The 15,937-nt window shown below is 41.1% G+C and overlaps 1 long non-coding RNA gene across 1 annotated transcript in view; it reads right to left on the bottom strand.

The window, feature by feature from the left end:
• LOC124377379 overlaps window positions 1-14,484 on the bottom strand; it is an 80,431-nt gene extending 65,947 nt beyond the window's left edge. Inside the window, exons 1-2 of the long non-coding RNA XR_006924095.1 lie at window positions 14,428-14,484; window positions 12,819-12,996 (exon numbers count right to left, since the gene is read on the bottom strand). This is a non-coding gene — a long non-coding RNA (uncharacterized LOC124377379). The remainder of the gene's footprint in view (window positions 1-12,818; window positions 12,997-14,427) is intronic.
• Between the last annotated feature and the right edge of the window lie 1,453 nt (window positions 14,485-15,937).

Here is a 15,937-nt window from a genome sequence, read left to right as displayed (position 1 = left end):
AGGTGGAGGGAGTATTTTGAGCAGCTGATGAATGAGGAAAATCAGAGAGAGAGAAGGTTGGATGATGTGGAGATGGTGAAGCAGGATGTAGATAAGATTAGTAAGGAGGAAGTGAGAGCAGCGATTAAGAGGATGAAGAGTGGAAAGTCGGTTGGACCAGATGACATACCGGTGGAAGCGTGGAGATGTTTAGGAGAGATGGCAGTGGGGTTTTGACCAGATTGTTTAACAGGATTTTGGAAGGTGAGAAGATGCCTGAGGAATGGAGAAAGAGTGTGCTGGTACCGATCTTTAAGCATAAAGGAGATGTGCAGACCTGCAGTAACTACAGGGGTATTAAGTTGATCAGTCACACCATGAAGTTATGGGAAAGAGTAGTGGAAGCCAGGCTGAGAGAAGAGGTGACCATCTGTGAGCAACAGTATGGTTTCATGCCGAGGAAGAGCACCACAGATGCCATATTTGCTTTGAGAATGTTGATGGAGAAGTATAGAGAAGGACAGAAGGAATTGCATTGTGTATTTGTGGATTTAGAGAAGGCGTCGACAGGGTGCCAAGAGAGGAGTTGTGGTACTGTATGAGGAAGTCAGGTGTGTCGGAGAAGTATGTAAGGGTGGTGCAGGACATGTATGAGGACAGTGTGACGGCAGTGAAGTGTGCAGTAGGTACGACAGACTGGTTTAGAGTGAAGGTTGGACTGCATCAAGGATCGGCCCTGAGCCCTTTCCTGTTTGCAGTGGTGATGGACAGGTTGACGGACGAGGTCAGACAGGAGTCTCCCTGGACTATGATGTTTGCGGATGATATTGTGATTTGTTGTGAGAGTAGGGAGCAGGTTGAGAAGAGCCTGGAGAGGTGGAGATATGCACTGGAGAGAAGGGGAATGAAACTCAGTAGGAGTAAGACAGAGTACATGTGTGTGAATGAGAGGGAGGGCAGTGGAGTGGTGCGGTTGCAGGGAGAAGAGCTTCAGAAGGTGGAGGAATTCAGGTACCTGGGTTCAACAGTGCAAAGTAATGGAGAGTGTGTTAGAGAAGTGAAGAAAAGAGTGCAGGCAGGGTGGAGTGGGTGGAGAAGAGTGACAGGAGTGATTTGTGATAGTAGGGTATCTGCAAAATTGAAAGGGAAAGTTTATAGGACTGTGGTGAGACCTGCGATGTTGTATGGTTTAGAGACAGTGGCATTGAGTAAAAGACAGGAGGTGGAGCTGGAGGTAGCAGAGCTAAAGATGTTGAGGTTTTCGTTGGGAGTGACGAGGATGGATAAGATTAGAAATGAGTTTATTAGAGGGACAGCACATGTAGGATGTTTTGGTGACAAGGTGAGGGAGGCGAGATTGAGATGGTTTGGACATGTGCAGAGGAGGGACATAAATTATATTGGTAGAAGAATGCTGAGGATGGAGCCACCAGGTAGGAGGAAAAGAGGAAGGCCAAAAAGGAGGTTCATGGATGTGGTGAGGGAAGACATGCAGGTAGTTGGTGTAAAAGAGGCAGATGTAGAGGACAGGGTGGTGTGGAGACGGATGATCCGCTGTGGCGACCCCTAATGGGAGCAGCCGAAAGAAGAAGAAGAAGAAGATTTATTGTGTGTTATCAGTTTAAGTGCCACTTTCCAAATGTACATACATTTTGCATACGTATTTATTTGATTTATAAACAACCCCACAACCCACCAACGACACACACACACACACACACACACCCTGAAACCTAAACCAAGGTGTACAAACGTTTGGAGACCCCTGAGCTAAAGAACTAAAAAATGCCACTATAATTAAATTTACACTGTTATGTAAGCCTCATTGTGTGCCAAACACAACCGTTCTTTGTTTTTGTTTTTTTGTTTCACACATATCAGCCAGGACGTTTCTGATAGAGTGTTAAGTTTTTAGAATTTGTTCTAGATAGATGTGTTATTGGTCTACCAAACTAATTTCAACTTCTTAACATTAGGCTAATGTATTGTGGCTATTAGCTAAAATGAGTTTGACATCCCTGCCCTGGTGGATAATGGGAGGTGTTTGACAGGCCAAAGAACACAAATCGGATCAGATAACAAAAGATCAGATAACAAAATCTACAGAGAACACAGAATAGCCCCGAAATGTTTGTGTGAGCGAATAAGGAAATAGACTGGGACAGGCCCGGTTGTCCAGCAACGAAGCCAAGGCCAAAGAAGTGTGCTGAGTGACTGGGAAACTGGTGTGTGTTTAACAGCTTTGTCACTGTGCTTCATTCTGCCTCGCTGGTTTCAGCACTCAGCTGTGACATGAGCAGAGCAGACCAGCAAAACAGAGAGCACACGCCACTGTCCACATTTGTGTGTGAGCAAAGTATGCGGTTTATCAAGTCTAGAAAACGAATTGCATACAGTGAGATCTGCAAGAGATCTGAATTGAGAAATAGGATTCTTGAGTGGTTTGCAAGCAATTTTGCAATTACAATCATTTAAAAGTTCAACAACCACAATACCAAAAAAAGTTGGGACACTAAATTATAATTAAAAATTATATATAACAATTATTTGGATATCTCATAAACCCATATTTTATTCACAATAAAACATAGAAAACACATCACATGTTTAAACTAAAGAAATGTACCATTTTAAAGAAAAAATAAGGTAGTTTTAATAGCTGTAACAGGACTCAAAAAAGTTGCAATGGGTAACAAAAGTCTGGAAAATGTAAGGGTTATTAAAATAAAACAGTTGGAGAAAGATTTTCCATCTAATTAGGTTAATTAGCAGCAAGTCAGCAAGATGATTGGGTATAAATAGTGTATCTTAAAGAGACGCAAAGATGGGCAGAGCTAGTTTTTCCCTAAAATGGTATATATTCTCAGTTTAAACATTTTATATGTTTTGGTTTTATTGTGAATTAAATATGGATTTATGAGAATATGAATATTATTTATTGTGTTTTATAGAATTTTTTTTTATTTTGCACAGTGTCCCAACTTTTCTGTAATTGGGGTTGTAGATATGGTGCTCAGATCAATTTAAGTCAAAAACAATGATTGATTAATCACTAACAGATGCCCCATTGGGGGAGGAAATCATAATGTTCCATGTCTGCTCATATGAATATCATCAGGAGAGGGAGAATCGAAGTAGACACTGCAGTTATTCACAGGTTGCGCTGCCAAAATAACCCTTCGGGCCACCAAGCACACGGCGCAGGCCGTTGGTCGGTCCATGGCGGCCCTGGTAGCCACGAAAAGGCATCTGTTGGTCACCTTATCTGACCTCCCAGATAAGGAGTACAAGCTCTTGAATGCCCCGATGGCTCCTCCTGGGCTGTTTGGCGACGCTGTAACAGCGGTTGTGAACAGGTTCCAGGAGTCTAAAAAGCAGTCAGCGGCTTTTCAGCAGTACCTCCCTCGCCAGTCCCATAGGGGTGTTTAGCGGCAGCCCCAGCCCGGTCCTTCCGGGCACCATGAAGCCCAGAAGCAGAGCGTTGCCACCCGGTCTTCACAGGGGGGGGCCTAAGGGCCCCTGGTGATGCTCTAAGCCCAAAAAGGAGCAGGCTGACCTTGGGGTCACCCTTGCCTCCAACAAACAGTCTGTGGTGCGTAGGTCCTGACGGCCTACATCTGGGGGGGCGGTGTACACCTCATGCTATGGTCCCTTTCCAGCACCACCAGGAGGCAAGGCCATTGGCTCTGCCAGAAGGTAAGTTTCGGAGCATAGCCCCCTTCAGCGGACAGAGTTAGAGAAGGCCAGCCACTCAATGTGAAGCAGTTCCAGAGACTGCGGCAGCGTCAAGTGTAATTCCACTCGGCCTCCTCCACATAAGGCCCCTCCAATGGTGACTCCAGGGCAGAGGGTTCTCTCCAAGAGGGAATCCTTATTGTACCATCAATATTTTGCAGCGTGCCCTTTGGGCCTTAGATGTGTGGAAAGAACCAACTATTCTGTCCCGAGGCCCTGTTTCAAGGGACTCTGTCATCGCGTAACCTTTACGATAAACGCTTTCCTCACAGGGTCATGAGTGGCCACTCCGTCCAAGGTCTGTGAAGTGGGCCACATCTCTCGTGGCACATGAATTGCCTGGAGATGATGGCTGTGTTTTTGGGGTTGAAACACTTCCTCCTGGACCTAAGGGGTCACAATGTGTTGGTCCGCTCGAATAATACAGCGGTGGTCTCATATATCAACCACCAGGGGGGGTCTCCGGTCTTGCCCGTTGTACAAGCTGGTGCGAGAGATCCTCCTGTGGTCCCAGGACAAACTCCTTTCTTCTAGTTAGGGCTGGATACCAAGGTGCAGTCGTGGCCGAGGCTACGCCTGTACACCTTCCCCCCGATCGCGATGCTCTCAGGAGTTCTGGAAAGAGTTCGCTGGGAAGGAGCCCGTCTCCTCCTGGTAGCACCTCATAGGCCGGGCAAGCCATGGTTTGTGGACCTGGTATCCCTCCTCGAGGGCCTTCCGTCCGGAAATTTCTCCCAGGTGGGAACCCCTCTCGCAGGCGGGTGGAACCCTGGTTCATCCCTCGCCCGGAGTTGTGCAAACACTTCGTAGCAGCTGGTCTCTCTACCGAGGTAGTGGAGACCCTACTCCATTCCGGAGCTCCCTCCACGAGGAAATCATATGCCACACAGTGGCAGCTGTTCACGTCATGGTGTGAGCGCCTTGGCTTAGACCCAGTTATCTCCCCGATTGGTTCAGTTCTGGAGTTTCCTACAGGAACAGTTTGCCCCTTCAACCCTGAAGGTTTACATGTCCGCTATCGCGGCATAGGTCACCCAGCCTGCGGGTCAGTCGCTGGGTAGGCACCCTCTGGTGACACGTTTTCTCTGTGGCACCCGGAGGCTGAGGCCCGGGTCGCAACCCAGGGTGACTGCCTGGGACTTGGCAGTTGTGTTGGCAGCTCTATCCAAGCCCCCCTTCGAGCCCTTGGCCGAAGGGGCCCTTAGGTACCTGTCGGTTAAGACCGTCTTTTTCTTGACAATTTCCCCCCTGAAGAGGATCGGGGATTTGCAGGCTCTGTCCGTGGCACCGTCCCGCCTGGAATTTGCCCCTGGCATGGCCAGTGTGTTTCTGAACACCAAACCTGGGTACGTACCTAAGGTACGGACCTGTCGTGCTGCAGGCATTCTGCCCTCCCCCATTTTTAGCCCCCGGCCAGGAGAAACAGCACCGTCTGTTCTTACCTCCACAGGACGAGTCTGTGGAAAAAGCCGGAGCAGCTGTTTGTCTGCTATGGCCCTAATAGATGCAGGTGCCGGGATCCTGACACATTGGGCAGTGTCAGTGTCAGTGTGGCGTGATCATTCCCAAAGTGTTGCTATACAGCTTGAAGTTTCTAAATGGGGAACGTCTCTAGGTTATGTATGTAACCCTAGTTCCCTGAGGGAATGAGACGCTGCGTCCCCGTGCCACAATCCCTGCATCCCTGCGGCACTTACCATCTCTCTGTGCAAAAGCCAGCGTCGCTACCACCGCGCAGCCATTTTGTTTGGCAAAGCTTTGCGACGCAAGTCTCGTTCCCTCAGGGAACTAGGGTTACATACGTAACCTTGAGACGTTCATAACCCATTGCTGGTTTTCATGACGATAAAAAAAAAAATTTGGTAGAACATTTTAAGACAAATTTCTCCACTCTTCTGGGAAGATGTTCTACTAAAAGACTAGTGTGCCTGTAAAAATTAGTACTCATTCAACCACAAGGGTGTTAGTAAAATCAGGTACTGATGTAGGATGAGGAGGCCTAAGGTGCGGTCCGCTTTCCAATTCATCCCAAAGGTGTTCAGAGAGGTGGAGGTAAGAGCTCTATAGCAGGAAACTCATGATGTTCCACTCCAACCCATGTAAAGCATATCTTTATGGAGTTCGCTTTGTGCAAAGGGGTTCTCCTAGCTAAAGTAAAGGAACATGAAATGCTACTACAATCAAAGACATCATAGACATTTGTGTGCCTTGTGGTAAAAGATAGTTTTGCCAATATAGTGAATCAATCACAAGTATCTATAGTACAAACAGGAATGTTGAGACGCCACAATGTTTAACAAATCTTTACATGTGCAGACATTTTAAGAACTTCTCTGCCATCTTCAAGGGTCTTGTTGATACATTATCAGTAAATGTATTTTTTTGCTATTGAAATGCATATAACCAAAGGGTATTTGTATCAAATAAGACTAACAATGAGTTCTTAACAGAGCATTTACAGTAAGCATAACCACATCTTTACTGGCAGCTTTCATTTATTATTAGACATATTATCACTGTTTGCTTAAGGGATTTATTTAACATCTTGAAAACATATCACAAAAACAGTGTGTATATACACACAAACACACACACACAAACACACACATACAGATCACAGTGGTGGTTAGTCATATCTAGCATCCTTGTTTTGTCTGTCACGCATCCAAAGAAACCACAACAAGGTCAGGTCATAATGCATTCTATACTGATTCATGCCATTTCCCCCAAATAATTAAAAAAAAATCCCTACAGATGTAATTATGATGAAAGATCACATGGAATTAAGGTCAAAATAGATGAGATTTAAATGTAAATCTAGGTGGGTGAATAAGACTATATTTGTAATCTTGTAACCACTGAGATATTTCTGTGCATGGGAATGAGGCAATTCTGTGTCTGATATATAATGTGCACCATTATATCACTCTGCCAATAGCATTGTGCAAAGACAGACGATATTTCGTCATAGACAAACGCACAGTGAAATTATGCAAGTTGTAAGACAACCTATTTTAGTAAATCCTTTCTCCATTTCTGTAGATATACTTGGAGTAAATTAAAGTGGTGACGCAAGTAATGTTTTGTGTGTGTGTGTGTGTGTGTGTGTGTGTGTGTATGCGTGTGTGCGCGTGTGTGTGCGTGTGTGTGTGCGCAAATGAGAACAAGAGACAGAGATGACGCACAACTTAACCTTAGTGTCTGTCTACCTCGAAATAAAATGGCAGGAGGTCATTTAACATTCTTGCTCCCATCTGCTTATTTCACTCACCACATACACAATGGAGAATTACTACAGGCATAATACTTTCTCTGGTGTTTTTTTTTTTCTTCTTCAAGTGAAGGGTAAAAAATGATCATATAAATGAAAAACGGCTCAATGCAGTCTCTTTTATAAATAACTATTATATGTATTACATGTGTTATTGTTATCATAGAATAGTTTCTCTAAAAATCATTAACATCCCAAAATAGCACTTTAAATAGAGTAGACTAATTGTACACATGTAAAGTCTATATGTGATCCAGTGCCATGGGGAGATTTCAACACATTTTGCTTCACTTGGAAACAATTGACTTAAAGCTAATGCAAACTCTAATGATTATAGAAATGTTTGACTCTATACTATACATCTGTGAAATAGTAATAATTAAATTATTTATTTATTTTTCTCCCTAAGAAGAGGATAGACTTTCTATTGAGCCTGGTTCCTCTAAAAGTTCTTTCGCATGTTTGGGACACATGCCCTTAAGAAGAACCAGGGACATTCAAGTAAAGTCAAAATATTCCTAAAAAACCACTGTAAAATCCAACCATATCTCACAGTTTCTATACTATTTGAATAAGACCAATTGACATGATATAAATCTTTTACCTCTATTTTAAGTACTTAGCACTTTAATAAGCCCGAGTCTAAGGAACTAAAAACTGATCAACATCCCACAAACCTCATCGCAGGTGGGGGCTCATTACTTTACTTTAACTACTGTGGTGGTGGCAGTAATTCTTAAAACCAAAGTGTTTGCAGAGGAAAAACAGGTAATTAAGCAAACTTTTGAAGACATATTGTGTTTTGAGCTGCATGCACTACACATTTTATGTACTCATTTCTGCTTTCCCAAAGGGTGCCAATAATTGTAGAAGTGTACCTGGACATATTTACTTCTTACTATAAATAATGCAGTTACTTCTGTGTCCAAGCAGGTATTTTCCTGGAAATGCCTTCCAGATGGACATGAGAGACCTTGTGCATGAGTTAGTGTAATTATAGTGGAATATTCCACAGAAGCAAGAGAGATTTACAGGAGAGGTTTGTACTAGACTGGCAGTAGGTTTGAATACTTAAAATACTGCTCAATGCTTTCAAGTAACTCAACTTAATGTTCTTTTATTCTTATTGATTAAACAAAGTACAGAGCCAGTCCTAATAACTAATATATACACGAAATAGACACAAGTATATGGACAGCTGATCATAAGATTTGTGTGCTTTTTGAACATCTCATTCCACATTTAGTCCCTAGTTACTTTTATAGTAACCTACACTATTCTGGGAAGATGTTCCACTAGACTTTGGAGTGTACTTGTTAAAATTTGTGTTCATTCAACTACAAGGGTGTTGGTAAAGTCAAGTACTGATGTAGGGTGAGGAGGCCTGGGCTGCATTCATTGTTCTAATTCATCCCAAAGGTGTTCAGTTGGGTTAGAGCTCTATGGTTCAAGATCTTCTACTCCAATCCATGTAAACTATATCTTCAATATGTTCTCTTTGTGCACAGGGGCATTGCTATGCTGGAACATGTCTAGTTCAGGTGATGGAAATTTTAATGTTAACACATCCAAAGACATTATATACAATTATGTGCAATTTTGTGTTACAACTTTATTTTAACAGTTTGGGAAAGAACCAAATATGGCTAAAAAGGTTAAGTGTTTCAATACTTTATAAACCATTTAGTTTTTTTATAGTGAGAAATATACAGAAAAATAAACTGACACAGAGAAATCATTAGAGTTGGTCCAATGTGGTCACAAACACTTATGTATGGAGGCTGATAAACTAACACATAGAAATTATTAGCTTTTTGAAGCAAATTACCAAGACACACAGACTTCTTTACCCACAGACTCAAGCCACTACTTTGATATGTCATGGTCACATAATAATAATGACAGTAATTATGATTTATAATAAATGTATGCCCTTGAAAGACCTGATGTCTTATTGTGCAACAGAAAAATGTATGTACACTTCCACAAAAAATCCATTGTAAAACTATTTTCTATGTATATACACACCCACTGAGAAAACTACAAGTTTGAATGAACATAACAGTCTCCTATAGGTTTCTTAAGCAAACAAACAAATAAAATGTAAATAAATAAAGAGAGATTTGGTAAAACATACCTAAATAAATAGGAATGCAATGTATTTAGGAACAAATTACTAAAAAGCACAACTGACCAACATTCTATAAGACAGAACGAGTGAGCCGTAATTGTTCTGGACAGAGTAAACAAACTCATTCTTGGGTGGTATTTACAGCCCTCGTATAGCATGCAAATTCCTCTTGGCCACAGTTCTACCAGTTTAACTATTTCTATATTGGCTTCCGGTTGGACCTTTGAGAACAAAAAAAAAAAAAAAAGAACATAACGAGGACAATAGTGTAGCAAAAGCATGTAAGTCATTGATAATCACTGCATGTCAGTGTTTGTGTGTAACTGCACATATTTGAACAGCTGCAGAACCACCCACAAATACCCATACACAGAAGCAACATGTTGGGGTATACTCAGCATAGAGCAACAGTACAATTCATATATTTTTCCATCATCACCCAATGTCCTGAGGATCCTGTTCAGTTGAAACAGGCCTTAGTGTAGCTTTGCTGAATGAGTGATCTCAGTGCCTGAATAACATGGGAGGAGGCCAAAGCTTGGTACCCCGGCTGGCATCCCACTCCACAGCCACGCCAACACAAATTCTATATTTTACTAATAAAGTTCCGTATTACTAACACCCAGAAAAACTGGGCTTCTGTCACTTTTCCTTGGATTTATTAATGGTACAATACTTTCCCTGTACTACACCCTCTCTCTCTCTGGCTGTGCTGTCTTTCTCTTAGAGGCCCCCTGTTGGAATGTGTGAAATGTGGATTAGTAGACGGGCCGAACTCTTCCTGCTGAGCTCAAAAGAAAAAACAGACTGGCAGATGGGAGGAAAAATACTTTCTCTATCTTGCTCACTTTAACATTCTATTAGGTGTAGTATAGACCACTCAGTTATTGTGCTCTTATTACAACTAGATAATGAACTGTATACTTTACACTTTGCTGAACAGTTTTAGCATTCATTTTCTTCTGTTCCATCTGTTTGAGGTAATGCAAAATAAAAAAAAATATATTATTATTATTATGTCATATTACTTGTATAATAGGTTATGAAATGCATTATGAGTGCATGTGTACAAGCCATGCTATAAAGGAAAAAAAGAGAATTCTTTTTAAATACTCAATTGGTCTGTCAGAGTGGCAGGTGGTTTGTGAGTGTCTCAGGGCAACAAATGTACAGCCAAACATTTTCTACTATCTGTCTCTCTTAAACAAATTTTCCCTAAAAGGTTTGAGCGAAGATTTGGATTGAGGCCATATTACAGCACCACTTAGGAATCTCCACTGAAAATTATTTTCTAGGCTAGATCTAGGTTAATCTGTGTCAAGAAGTGTAACAATATAAACCCTAAAACTCTTCACACATGGTTTTAATGTAAAGCATATGTAAGATAGAAACAGTTGTGTTTTGTCAGCAATGATTTTCATAAATGGTAATTGCCCTCATTACCTTCATTACATTATCCGAAACTGCATTTACTACATAGTGCACTAATTTTGGGAGTTTATTTATGTATCTAAAAGCATACTGTAGTTATAATAAGTATCTGAGGCTCTTGTAAAATCCCACAGAGAAATGGTTAAAACAACTTTCTATAGAGATTTTTATTCCCAAGCTTTCTATAGAGGCCAACTTTATTTTAGCATTATTGAGGTTTGGATTAAACCCATTCAATTCATAGTACCACTAAAACAGAACCATTGGCTTAGAGGGTAGAAAACAAGGAGTAGGGTAACCTTTAAGACATTGTGTAATAAAAGATCTCACTGGCCAACAATCAACAATATTTTTCTTTAATATCACATTTACTAGCATTAGAGAACATTTAAGACTCATCATTATGTTTCTGTATACATATTTACCACCACCTTATGCCAGACCTCCCCAAATGTATCCAGTATCTAAAATGTGTCTTAGTTCACACTTTTCACCCAGAACTGGAGAGAAAAGCATGGTTTACTGCCAAAGTAAAACATGCAAGCTATCATTGTTTCTGGGATGACTGACAAAAAAGGAAATTCAAGATGGATACATAGAGTATGAGATTCCACAAATAGTCAAAATGGCAGAGAAACGAGGAGCCGAGACGCCACTGACAGGGAGAGCGTTAATGCTGCTTCAAAGAATACTATTGAGCTACTAAGTGGAATTGGTAGTAAGCGATGAAGGCATGATAGCACTAATCCTATAAGCAAATGGATTTTAGAATAAAAAGAAATTATGTTTAATGGAGAAGTAGTGTGAGTCATAGTACTGGAAGAGTATTTAAATTACTTGGGACTGTATATTCCTGTATATTCAGAGGCTTTTTGGAAAATGACCCATATGATCAACATAATTTGATAAGATATTCAAAAAGCCTTTGAGATGTGTTTGAAAGTGCAGGGTTTAAGACACACTCTTCTCCTGTGTGTGTGTGTGTGTGTGTGTGTGTGTGCGCGCGTGTGTAAACGTCTAACTAACAGCTTGAGGCAAAAGCTGGCATTCATGAATGAGACTTTGCCTCATAGCGGTCTCAATCTGTAATTATGGCCTTTAAGTGTGTGAACACAAACACACAAATAAACCACAAATCTGGCTCACACCACACACAGGCTTCAAACCTTTCCAGTCAGTGAAACCGCTGAGAATGTGGTTTTGTAAGAATTTTTTGCTTCACAGAATTGTGTCAATAACTACTAGGCTTCGTTGTTCAACTGCTTCAGAGGCAAAGTGACGCTTACACTTTGAGGTCTTATTACGTGTGGAATGTAATGTTTTGAGAACAAGTTTTTTGGAAGTGCTCATTACTGATAGTAACTGTTGATAACTATGTTAAAAAGCTCATAAGTAAGTGAAGAAATGTGTATTAAATACGTTGCTTTATATCTGTATCTTATCCATTCTTTCATTAAATATTACACTTTTGCAAACTTTCCTTTGGAAAGAAGTACGGAATATGGATGAGTTATAGTACTGCATTGACACTGCGGATAACATTTAACCACTTCCCTTAAAGCTGACCATAATTACTGACCAGCTTACAGGGTCACGGAGTTGGCCAGAGAAAGAGAGCACACTGACAGGAGACATAGAGAAGTAAAGTAAGTGGCAAAAAAAAAAAATTTTCTGAATTAATATACACAAAAGAATAAAATTGGTGAGGCTGAATAGCAGCAGAGAAAGATGAAGAGAGAAGCTGATAGTCTTCTTGTTTTCTTATGCCTTACATGCCATATTATTTCTTTCCTGTCAGCAGTTCCTGGCTGTAAACATTAGCAGAGTTTATTTGGATAGTTCCAAAAGAGTGTGTGTGTGTGTGTGTGTGTGTGTGTGTGTGTGTGTGTGTGTGTGTGTGTGTGTTTGAGCACATACATGTGTGTATTTGTGTGCAAAGGATTTCCCTGGCTGTCACAAACACAACCATCAGGGCTAAAGAGTGGCAGAAAAAAAAACTACCTAGCAATTTTAAGCTTTGAGGCACTTTCCACAAATCTCTCTCTTTCTTTTTTCTCTCTATTTCTCTGTGTATGCAAATCCAATTTTCTATGTTTGTCTCTTCAAAATGAAACAAATTTCATTTTGAACAAAAAAAAAAAAACAAAAAAAAAACATCTAGTGTGAAACATCAGGATTAACCACCAAATTATTTTCAAAAACCAAACACAGTATGTAAAAGATTTTCACAGGATTATTAGGCTTAATGTATTTCCTTTCTTACATACTTACGGTTTGACACTACTTCACAAGTCCGATAGATTTCATTGTCTTCTCTGCAATTAGCTCATCTGCTTTACTCGATTGACTTTGCATCCAGCTGCATATCTTGAAATTCCCAGACATGACCTCTACAGCAGAGTCAAAGGGCGGTGTAAATATGCATCAAAGCGCTCCCACATCTGGTCTACTAAAGGGTCAAGCACACAAGCAGGCAAAAAAAAAATACAGGTGTGTAAGTGTGTGTAAATACCTGCCATGCAATGAATATAGCACATATAAACCTTTACCAGTGGTTAAATTAACAATTACGTTAAATTTGCAGCCCAGACACAACAAAGGTTAACAATATGAAAGCATCACAACATACATTTCAAGAACTTATTACCACAAGCTATATAATGGGAAATGAAAAAAGCTCTTCCTGAAACATCATTCAAATATAGTGGGAAAGATGCATTAAAATATTACCACTGTCTTAAAAGTCAATAGTTGAGCTCAGTGGTAAAGACACTGTCTCTGTATTTTGAGGTTTTATCTAAGCTAAGTCTAATTTTAGACCTGCACAAAGCTGGAATGGGCTACATCAGCAAGAAGCTTGGTTAATAAAGAGACCACTTTTGGTGCGATAATTCAGAAATGGAAGAAATACAAGATATGTCATTCACCCTCGCTCTGGAGCTCCATGTAAAATCTCACCTCATGGAGTAAGGATGATTCTGAGAAAGTTGGGGGATTAGCCCAGAATTACATGGAGGAGCTTGTTAATGATCTCAAGGGAGCACTGACCATAGTCACCAAGAAAACCATTGGAAACACAACGATGTCTCTCTGCTCAAGAATGCACATCAACAGGTCCGTCTGTAGTTCGCCGGTGAACACCTAAATGATTCAAAGAAGGCTTGGGAGAATGTGATGTGGTCAGATGAGACCAAAATTGAGCCCTTTGGCATCAACTCGACTCGCCGTGTTTGGAGGCAGAGAAATGCTTAATATGACCCCAAGAACATCCCCACTGTCAAACATGGAGAAGGAAACCTTTATGCTTTGGGGCGGTTTCTCTGCTAAGTGTACAGAAAGACTTCACCACATGAACGGGGCCTATGCACTGTAGAATCTTTGAATGAGAACCTTCTGGTCTTAGCCAGAACACTAAAGATGGGTCGTGGATGTGTCTTCCAGCACGAAAATGACCAAAAACCTACAGCCAAGACAACAATCTGATGGTCTTGTAGCCCATTCCAGCATTGTGCAGGTCTACAGTCTTGCCCCTGACCTCCTTTGACAGCTCTTTTTGCTCTTTCCCATGGTAGTAGAGAGGTTTGAATAGAAGAGGTTGATTCTGGTGCCTTTTATTTACATAACAAGTTGATATTAGGAGTACTTTCCTAAAGGGACAGGGGAGTCTATGGGAGTCTAAATTCTTGCTAATTTGGTACAGGATCAAATACCGTAATTTTCAGACTATAAGCCGCTACCCACGTTTTTCCCACGTTTTGAACCCCGCGGCTTAAACAACGAAGCAGCTAATTTATGGATTTTTGACTTCAAGCCAAAAAACTGAGCGACATAACATTAGACTAATGAAATTTCCGAACGGAAACGAAAAAACGCACCTCACCTGTGTTCTGAGCTGCACGGCATCGGGAGAAAAACTTCCACCGGTGTTGATTTTTTTACGCACGACGATGCCAAAAGAAACTCGCCAGAGAAATAGTTGTGAAAGGAAGGAGGAAGACAGTGAACAATGACTTTCTTGGTAGGCTACTGTTTAGATACAAGCCGTTGTAGCACGTTGAGTCTGGGTGAAGGGAGAGCTCACTAACTCCAGTTTGCAAATTAAATCGTTTAAGCACAGACAGGTTTCCAAAACTCGTGCTTTAGCGTTATGGGTTAGTCAAAGAAACTTAGAAATGAGCATCAGAAAGTAATGAGCACATAATCCTCAGTCGCACACACACGCAGTAATACCGGCAGAATGCAGTGACCTGCTGTTCCCAAAATGGCGCTCTGCTCTTAAAGGAGCCACAACACATTTCACCCGTTACACCCTGTAACAGACACTCTCTTTCGGTAAAGCCTGCGTAAAGTTCATTAGTTTCAGTGTAGCGGCTTATTTATGTTAAAAATAAAAATATTTGTAAAATTCAGTGGGTGCGGCTTATATAAGGGTACAGGAAATTACGGTAGTTATTTCACTCAATCAAATGCAAATTAATTTATAAACTTTCGTTAATTTTTTGAAGGATGTTTTCTTTTATATTCTGTTTTTCTCTGTTAAAATAAATCTATCATAAAAATTCTAGACTATTCATTTCTTTGTAAGGGGTAAACTTAAAATCAGCAGGGGATCATATAATTATTTTCCCCATTGTACAGTACTGTTATTGAAAAAACTAACAAAGTTGGCCTCACATAAACAACGTTGACTTTCACAGCCATATCTGTTCTTCCCCAATCTGTATATATTTGTATGATGTAGTGTTAACATTTCCTTTCACTAGAACTAAGAGGCACAAACCTGTTCCAACATGGCAATGAGCCTTCAACAATGCAAGCTCCGTGAAGACATGGTTTGCTAATGTTGGTGTGGAAGAATTCAAGTGGCTTGCACTGAGCCCTGAACACATTTGGAATGAAGTGGAACACTGACTGCACACCATGCCTCTTAGCCTGACATCAATAAGCAAATACTCACAGTCATACTCCAAAATCCACTGAACAGCTGCCTCAGAAAAGTGGAGAGGAACAATGCAATATTTATATTTATGATTTTTAAATGACTGAACCCAGCCATTAGGGAGGCACAAGCCAGTGCATTCTTAGTGCCGGTCCCAAGCCCGGGTAAATGGGGAGGGTTGCGTTAGGAAGGGCATCCAGCGTAAAACACGTGCCAAATCAAATATGCGGATCACAAATGAGAATTTCATACCGGATCGGTCGAGGCCCGGGTTAACAACGACCGCCACAGGTATCGTTAGCCGACAGGGTACCGTGGAAATTGGGCTACTGTTGGTCAAGGAGGAGAAGGAGAGGAGGAAGACGCCTACAGAGACGGCAGGAAAGGAGCAGTGTAGGAGAGTGGAGGTTCGGGTTGGTACTTTAAATGTTGGTACTATGACGGGTAAAGG

The sequence above is a fragment of the Silurus meridionalis genome, chromosome 23 (genome assembly GCF_014805685.1).
Source record: "Silurus meridionalis isolate SWU-2019-XX chromosome 23, ASM1480568v1, whole genome shotgun sequence".
Lineage (NCBI taxonomy): Eukaryota > Metazoa > Chordata > Actinopteri > Siluriformes > Siluridae > Silurus > Silurus meridionalis.
The sequence above is the reverse complement of the archived record's forward strand: the minus strand, read 5'-3'. Positions and strand labels throughout refer to the sequence as shown.